General features: G+C 39.3%; 1 pseudogene; it reads left to right on the forward strand.

Annotated features, from left to right (window-relative positions):
- Positions 1-645: 645 nt before the first annotated feature.
- LOC118723059 lies at positions 646-4,956 on the forward strand (annotated as a pseudogene).
- Positions 4,957-8,609: the final 3,653 nt, after the last annotated feature.

Genomic DNA, 8,609 nt, shown 5'->3' on the forward strand with positions numbered 1-8,609 from the left:
AGTAGTCAAATCATGGCTCGTGAGCCACATGTGGGCTGCTCTTTGGCCCCTTGAGTGTGGCTCTTCCACAAAATACCATGACCTGGGTGAGTCTATTTTGAATAAGTGGCCTTAGAAAAAGTTTAAGTTTAAAAAATTTGGCTCTCAAAAGAAATTTCAATTATTGTACTATTTATATTTGGCTCTGTTGACTAATGAGTTTGCTGACCACTGACCTAGAACATTCACTTACATCCTATTAAATAAATAAATAAATAAATAAATAAATATTTAAAAAGGTTAAGTGTAACCTTAGTAAGGACAATGGTTGGTATTAATTTTTGGATACACATTATCATCCTGTATAATAAAAGCCTAATATGCAAATTATCTATTTGTGCGGGTGGTCGTTGGACCTGGAGTTCAACTGGGAGACCAGTTCAACTGCTCGCTATGATGTTAGCTGACCACCAGTGGGCAGTACAGAACATGGTGGGTGTCAGTGACTCACTCTGACCTCTCACCTGCTATCTGGGGCGGGAGTGACTGGGATGGAGGTGTGGTGAAAATGAAGGGTGTCCTTCAAGTTCACTCTTGCTCCTTCTGCTACCCTCCTCAAGTATGCCAGGGCTTGCATGCCAGGGAGGCCCCTGTGCTCAGGTGTCCATGCAGTGTCTTCTAGGTGAGTGGGGCCAAAGCCAATGAGACTCAAGGGGCTGGTTGGACTCCCTGTGGATTCTCACAGGAGCCAGTCTGTGAGGCCTGCTGGGAGAGAGCATGCTACATGCCTGGCTTCCATGTGGTGTCACTGGGTGTCCAGAGGCCCACGCTGTGCCCTGGCCTGTGGCATCTGGCCATCGCATCTCTGTGTGGGAACTTAGGTGTCGTGACTCAGGCAGAGGAGGGTGCACAGGAGCCTGGGGGCTCAGGTGCTGCCCAGAGCCCCTGGTCAGCTGGAACCTGCCCTTCCACGCCAGATACGTTCAACTGTTCAACCAGTAGCTATGACATGGACTGACCACCAGGGGGAAGATGCTCAACACACAGGCATGGAAACATGGAACATACTGATGTGTCGAAAGCTGGGATGGGGGAGGGCAGGAAGAGATTAACCAAAGATCTTATATGCATATTAGAGGCCTAGTACATGGATTCATATACTGGTGGGGGTCCTTGGCCTAGCCTGCGGGGATGAGGCTGAATGGCAGTCTGACATTCCCAAGGGGTCCCAGATTTTGAGAGGGTGCTGGCCAGGCTGAGGGATCCACAAGGTACAAGAATCTGTGCCCCAGTCCTCTAGTTTATTATAATTTGATTATTGATATCATCACCGTATGCACACCAGATTCATTGAACTCCAAGTGCTAAGTAAATATTGTTGTCAAATTTTCTGATTAACTCTCACCAGAAGATATTTTTCCCATTCATTCTGAGAGAGAGAGAGAGAGAGAGAGAGAACATCGATGTGAGAGAGATACATCCATTGGTGCCTCCTGTACTTGCCCTGGCCTGGGATAAGGGATGAACCTGCAACTCCAGATATATGTCCTTTACTGGGGAGACAAACCTGCCACACTTCGGTGTACAAGCTGGCTCTAATCATGTAGCTACACCGGCCAGGACTGATGTCAAAGTTTGAGGCAATGTTGTAGGATAGGAAGAGGATTGGAATATAATTTCTCTGATATTTGGCACAGGCATTTAATGCTCCTAGTGCACATGTGTCAAACACAAGGCCCGCGGGCCAAATCCGTCCCGCCAGGCCTTGCAATGTGGCCCGCACCGCGCTGTCATCACTGCACTCCGCTGCGTTTCCATCACAATGACAGTTTATGACTGTTCAGTAAACCATTCGGCCCGCGATTTAGGCTGGATTTTAGATTTCGGCCCCTTCTCTGATTGAGTTCGACACCCCTATCCTAGTGTCTAACTTCAAAACACAGGCGCGCGCGCACGCGCACACACACACACACACACACACACACACACAATCAGAGGTTGAGATGAGATGGTTTCTAAGGTCTCTTGGCTTAATATTTTTCAGAGTCTATGACTTCGTGTTCACTTCTGCTTTCACTGATCTCTCCTCCAAAAGAAAACCTAGTGACTGGCAACATCTAAGGGAATAGAAAGTATGTTGGTAAACATTGGAAAGACCTTTGGAAAGAAGGGGTTACTGTCTTCACTCTGTTAAAGATAGCAGTGTCTTGATTGTCAAGAAATGAATAAGATGCGTGTTCTATATAATAAAAAGTTAAAAATCCCCCAAACCTGGATGATCGGATTCTACCCATCCAGATATGGCTAAGGAATGGGTTGTAATCCGGCTGGTCCCACAGCTTTTATAATTTGAAGTAGTCAAAGATGATCTTATTATTATAATGTGACTAATGGATAGACATTTGTTGTTTGTTTTCTATCTGCTCAGTCTTCCTTCCAGGATGACTTAGTGTTAAATCAGTATTATTATCACCATTTTGAGATAAGAAAACTGAAGATTTAGGAGATGTGACGTCCCAGTGGTTACACAAAGACTGGTAGATCCACTGTCCACTTGTGTCTAACTGTATTTGACCACTGATCCTCAGTTGTTTCCACTGGGCTCATTCATATCAAGACCAGATAATCTGCTGGAGTATGGTTTATAGGTTCAAGCTCTGCATGTGCTAAAACCCTACCAGATCTCTCCCAGTGTTATGACTTAATTAAATGTTGAATAATAATGAAGGCACACTTCTCTTGGAAGTGTGAACACACTGTTTACACCTGACAAAATCAACTCACTGTTATGTCTATCAAGGCACAAGAATGCAAATTGCAAAGTGCTAGACAAAGGCCTTTTCTATCATCTTATTCTTAAAATCAGGGGCAAGTAATAACAGTAGTGTGAAATGAATATTTTTTCAATTGTACTTTTTCTTCCTAAAATAATCATGGAGCAACCTGATAATCATTTTTACAATATTTTATTGTCTTTTTTTTTTTCTTAGAAGATTTTAGTATTATATGAAAAAAATACTGTATTTTATTTTTTAAAAAAAATCATTCTTTTATTTTAAAGTATTTTAAATTACAGACACAACATTTTAGAATAAAGACTTATTTTTTAAAGATTGATGCCCCCTATAATTTTTACCTTGGTTCCTAAAGTAGCTGCTTCATAAAGCCCATTACATATTTGGACCGTTAAAACTAAATTGTAATTGCAGTTGCAAATTTATTTTTCTATTACATATTTCGAACCAAGACTCAAAAAATGACTTGTTTTCTACTGAGTGAGCCTTCTAGAGCTGTGCTGTCCACTAGGGAAATCACTATCCACATGAGGCAGTGTCAATTTAACATAAAATATAACATCAAATAAAATTAAAAATTCAGCTCCTCAGTCAAAATAACTGCATTTCAAATACTTAATAGCTAGAAATTCCTAGAGACTACTAGGTTGGAAAGTGTAGATGCATAGCATTGCTATCATCCCCAAAGTCCAGTGATGATCTAGGGTCCTTTACACTGTTTTTTTAAAAAATTACTTTTTATTTGTTTATGATAATTTAAAAGCAATACTACTTTTTAGAGCAGAGTTGGGTTCATCGCAAAACTGAGGAGCAGGGCTTGTGGGTGAGGTGGCTCTGCAAGCAGGTTCAGGTATCTGGGGCCAACGTGATCCTGCTGGAGGTGAGCAACTGCTTCATCAAGGAGATGCTCATGCTCAAGTTCGAGAATGCAGCTTCTGGAAACACACCAGAAGCAGTACAAGTAACATTTGCAGATTTTGATGGGGTCCTCTCTCATATTTCCAAACCTAATGGAGACAAAAGTGGTGGTCAGTATTTCTTTGAAATTGTACAAGGAACTTCAGGCACATGGTGCTGATGAGTTACTAAAGAGAGTGTATGGGAAATCTAGAATCAGGATGCAATGTCTCTTTGTTACAGGACCCTGAAACTCCGCCTGCATGCAAGGATGCCAGGTGCATCAGGCTGGTATGTTGAAATGAAATTGCTTTGTTTCTGTCTTTGAGAAATACTTCCAGCTCCAAGAGGAGACCAAGGAAGGAGAGAACAGGGCAGTTATCCATTATAGGGATGATGAGACCATGTATGTGGAGTCTAAAAAGGACAGAGTCACAGTGGTCTTCAGCACAGAGTTCAAGGATGACGGCAATGTGGTCAATGGAAAGGTGTTCATGCAGGAGTTCAAAGAAGGACACAGAGCCAGCCATATGGCCCCACAGGTCCTCTTTGGCCTCGGGAACTGAAAGGCACCGATGTTGCTATGGGTGACAACATTGGCTACATCACCTTCATGCTGTTTCCTCGCCACACCAATGCCAGTGCTCCAGACAACACCATCAACTGATGCACACATTCCGGGCCTACCTGCACTACCACAGCAAGTGCCTAAGGCCTGCATTCACACACATACATGGGCAAAAACATCCGGCTTCCTTAAGGTGCTGAGCCACACACACCCAGATGCTGAGATGATAGAAATGAAAACAATCTCAGGGAAGACATTTTCATCCCGCTGACTCTTGGGAACAGGAAGAGGAAGTGGCTGGCAATTGAAGGCTGGAACCCTTGCTACAGGGTAATTGTAGCTTTTAACGTTGTTCCTCTTCAGGTTTTCAAGGGATTCTCCATTTTGGTTCCATTTTGTAAACATTTGGAAAATAATCTGCAGAAACAAGCTCTGCTTGCAAGGACTTGATAGTTCCCAAGAATTAAATTAAAAAATAAAAAAAAGGGAAAAAGAAATTCATTTGATCAACTTAATTCCTTTTCTTTATCTTCCCATTCTCACTGCCCTTGCCTTCCACACTCCTTCCAAGCTCTCTTGTTTTGCAATATGTTACTGGTAATGAGTTTCAGGATAATGCAATCTTAACTTGTTTTCTCCTGAGTATTTGAGTTCAAAACTCCTGTATCTAAAGAAATACAGTTACAGTCATTAATAAATAAAATCTTTCTATCTTAAGCAAACAAACAAACAAAAAATACCCAAACAAACAAAAAAAGGAAACTTGGGCAGGTATGGAGATTTCCTCTGCACCCTCTGCCCCACACATGCACAGCCTCGCCCATTCTCAACACTCAACACAACCCACAAGAGTGTACCTTTGTTGCAATCAATGAACCCACATGGACACATCATTATCACCCAAAGGCCATAGTTTACATTATTAGTAATTCTTAGTGTTGGATGTTTTATGAGTTTGGACAAAGATATGATCATATCCTATCATTTTGGGATAAAGAGTATTTTCACTGCACTAAAAATCCTCTGCATTTTACCTTTTCTTCCTCTCCACCCTGCCAATCACTGGCAACCTAAAATCTTTTTACTATTTCCATAGTTTTGTCTTAACTTTTCCAGAATGTTGTAGTGCTGAAATCGTAGAGTATGTAACCTTTGCAAATGAGCTTATTTCATTTAGTAATATGCATTTCCTCCATGTCTTTTCATGGCTTCAGAGCTCATTTCTTTCTAGCCCTGAATAGTAATCCATTGTCTGGACATACCACAATTTCATTACCCATTTTCCTATAGAAACACATCTTTCTTTTTTTTTACTTTTATTTTTTTAAATTAAATTATTATCTGTGTACATATTTTAACACTGCCCCCCCCCATACATACCCTCCCTCCCCAGAGTTTTGTGTTGTACTTATATGCATGTATACAAGTCCTTCGGTTGATCTCTTATCTCCCCCAGATCTTCCTACCCTCCCGGCTGTAATTTGACAGTTTGCTTGTTGCTTTACTGTCTTTATATCTGTCCTTTGGTTCATCCGTTTATACTGTTCTTTAATATCCATAAATGAGTGAGGTCATGTGGTATTTCTCTTTCATTGACTGGATTATTTCACTCAGCATGATGTTCTCTAGTTCTACCCAGGTTGCTGCAAATGATGAGAATTCCTTCTTTTTTATGGCAGCATAGTATTCCATTGTGTAGATGTACCATCATTTTTTGATCCAATCATCTGTAGAAGCACATCTTGATTGCTTCCAGGTTTTAACAATTTTGAGTAAAGCTGCTGTAAACATCTCTATGCAGTTTTTTTGTGTGGACATAAAATTTAAAACCCCTTTGAGTAAATGTTAATGAGCACCACTTCTGTACAGTAAAAGAAAGTTTAGGTGTATAAAAAACTGCCAAAATATCTTCCAAAGTGGCTGGACCATTTTGCACTCCTACTAGCAATGCTTGAAAGTTCTGTTGCTCCACAGCCTTGTTAGGAATTGGTGGTTCTGGATTTTGGCCATTTTAATAGATGTGTAGAGTTAATTCATTGCTTTCATTTATATTTCCTTCATGACATATGTGGAGCATCTTTTCATATACTTATTTACTATCTGTTTATCTTCTTTGGTGAGGTGTCTTACTTTTTTAATCATTTGTTTTCTTATTGTTGAGTTTTAAGAGGTGGGTTTTTGTCGTTTTGTTTTTTGTTTTGTATAACAATTCATTTGGGTAACAATTTTGGATAACAATTCCTTACTGGTTATGTCTTTTGCAATTTTTTTCTCCCAGTCTGTGGCTTGTCTTCTGATTCTCTTGACATTGTGTTTCATGAGCAAATGTTGTTGAAGTCAAGCTTATTAATTATTTCTTTCATGGATTGTGTCTTTGGTGTTGTGCCTAAATATTTATCCTTACACCCAAGGTCACCTAGATTTTCTCCTATCTTCTTATAGTTTTGCATTTTACATTTAGGTCTGTGATCCATTTTGAGTTAATTTTTCTGAAAGGTATACGATCTGTGTCTACATTTTTTTTCTTTTTTGAATGTGGATGACCAGTTGTTCCAGCACCATTTGTTGAAAAGACTGTTTTTGTTTTACTAGTATTGTGTTGCCTTTTCTCCTTTGTCAAAGATTAGTTAACTATATTTATGGGGGGTTATTTCTGGATTCTCTGTTTTGTTGCATTAATTTTTCTTTTCTTTTGCCAGTACCACACTGTTTTGATTACTGTAGCTTAATGGTAAGTCTTGAAGTGGGTAGTGATGATCTGCTTTTACTAATCTGTTTATTTGGTTAAGACAGCATGAATTAGGTTATTGCCATAAAAGGTAGCCAGATCTCAAGGCCAGTAGAGGTTCTGGTATGGGTAGTATGCTTTGTAAACTCTGAGAGAGTTTTCTAATTCCACATAGCCAGCTATGTATTATGTTGTTTGCTTTAGTACATGTAATAACATTGGCCACTGTAATTTCACCTTGTTTCATAATTGGTATTCTAAATAACTATAATTTTATTAAATCATTGTGCTTCTGGTTTTGATAGATTGTATCTTTGGTGAGTGGACCTGGTAAGGAGCAGCCACAGACTCAAACTAATTTGGTGTAAAAATCCTAACACAGAGAGACTTAAGTTACTGAACTACTTGTTTATGTTCATTTTGTAGTCGAGAGATTGTCCTGCAGAAATTCACTCCTGAAGGCCGCATGGAGTTCAGCAGACTGTCTGGTGGCTGTCTGTCCAAGTTCCTTGAGGCAAAGAAAAGAGACAACAGGTCTTTGTTCTTTGACAGCTTGATTGAATGTATTCAGTCCCGAGTTTTGAATAATTTTTTTAACTAGACATTTTGCACAGTGAATAAAATTTCTTTGGCATGAAACTTAATCCTTATAGTGTCTTCAGAATAATTTGAACACTTGCCAGATCTTCATATCTACTGCCCAGCTCTGGGTAGGTGTCCAAATACCTTTACTATTTGAGAATAAAACTCTAATTTCTGATTTTTAATCCCTAGTAACAGCTAGGAAGTGTAGAAAACATGAGTTTAAAAAAAGATACAGAAGATTATTGGTTTTACTTCTTCTCTTGATCTTGCTCCCTGCAAGCATACAATATTTGACCAATTTTCTCTAATTCTTCTGTTTCTCATTTATTGATTAACAAATAAAATAATGTGTAAAAATAATGACAAATTGCCCAATTATCTCAATGCTAATATTAAAAAATGGCTGGACAAGCAGCCCTCCAAGAGCTTATATGAAAAGTAACATGAACTTGGAGAAAAACTTGTTTCAGTGCTGGTTGTTCTTTAAAATATTTTGTGATCATAAGCATCTTCACTTAAAATTATCTGCTATAGGTTAGCTTAATATGATACTTTTTGCTTTATTAAGGTATTGTTCTGATTTTGTTCTGTCTTTTTTTCCTCCCACCAGTCCCATGCATGGTATAAGGGAGAAGGAAATGTTACTCATCTCTAGTGCCCTAGCAACCCGCCTCCTTTCAGAAATCTGTGTAATGGAGAGGACTTAACGCAGGAGTGAGTGGGTGTGCTGGTGCCTTCAGTGATGTAATCTTGGCTTACTGTGTTTGGCAGCTTACAAGGGTATCAGCTGTTTATCATCCTTCCACATTCTATTCAATTCAAACTGGTCAGGTTAACCCTTAGAAAGCTTTCATAGTCAATGAAGAGTGTGAGCGAAAGAATTGATCCAGCATATGGCTTCACCATATTGGCGATCCTAAACATTTTCTCTGCTTAAATCATAACCTCAGCTCTCATGCGTGCCATGCTTGAAATTGTTTCTTTCAAAAGTGGCAAATTGTTTAGGTTGTATTTGTTTTATAATCTGGTTTGGTTTTAATTAACTCAAATAATTTAG

This window comes from Pipistrellus kuhlii, unplaced genomic scaffold, assembly GCF_014108245.1.
Source record: "Pipistrellus kuhlii isolate mPipKuh1 unplaced genomic scaffold, mPipKuh1.p scaffold_m20_p_2, whole genome shotgun sequence".
Classification (NCBI taxonomy): domain Eukaryota; kingdom Metazoa; phylum Chordata; class Mammalia; order Chiroptera; family Vespertilionidae; genus Pipistrellus; species Pipistrellus kuhlii.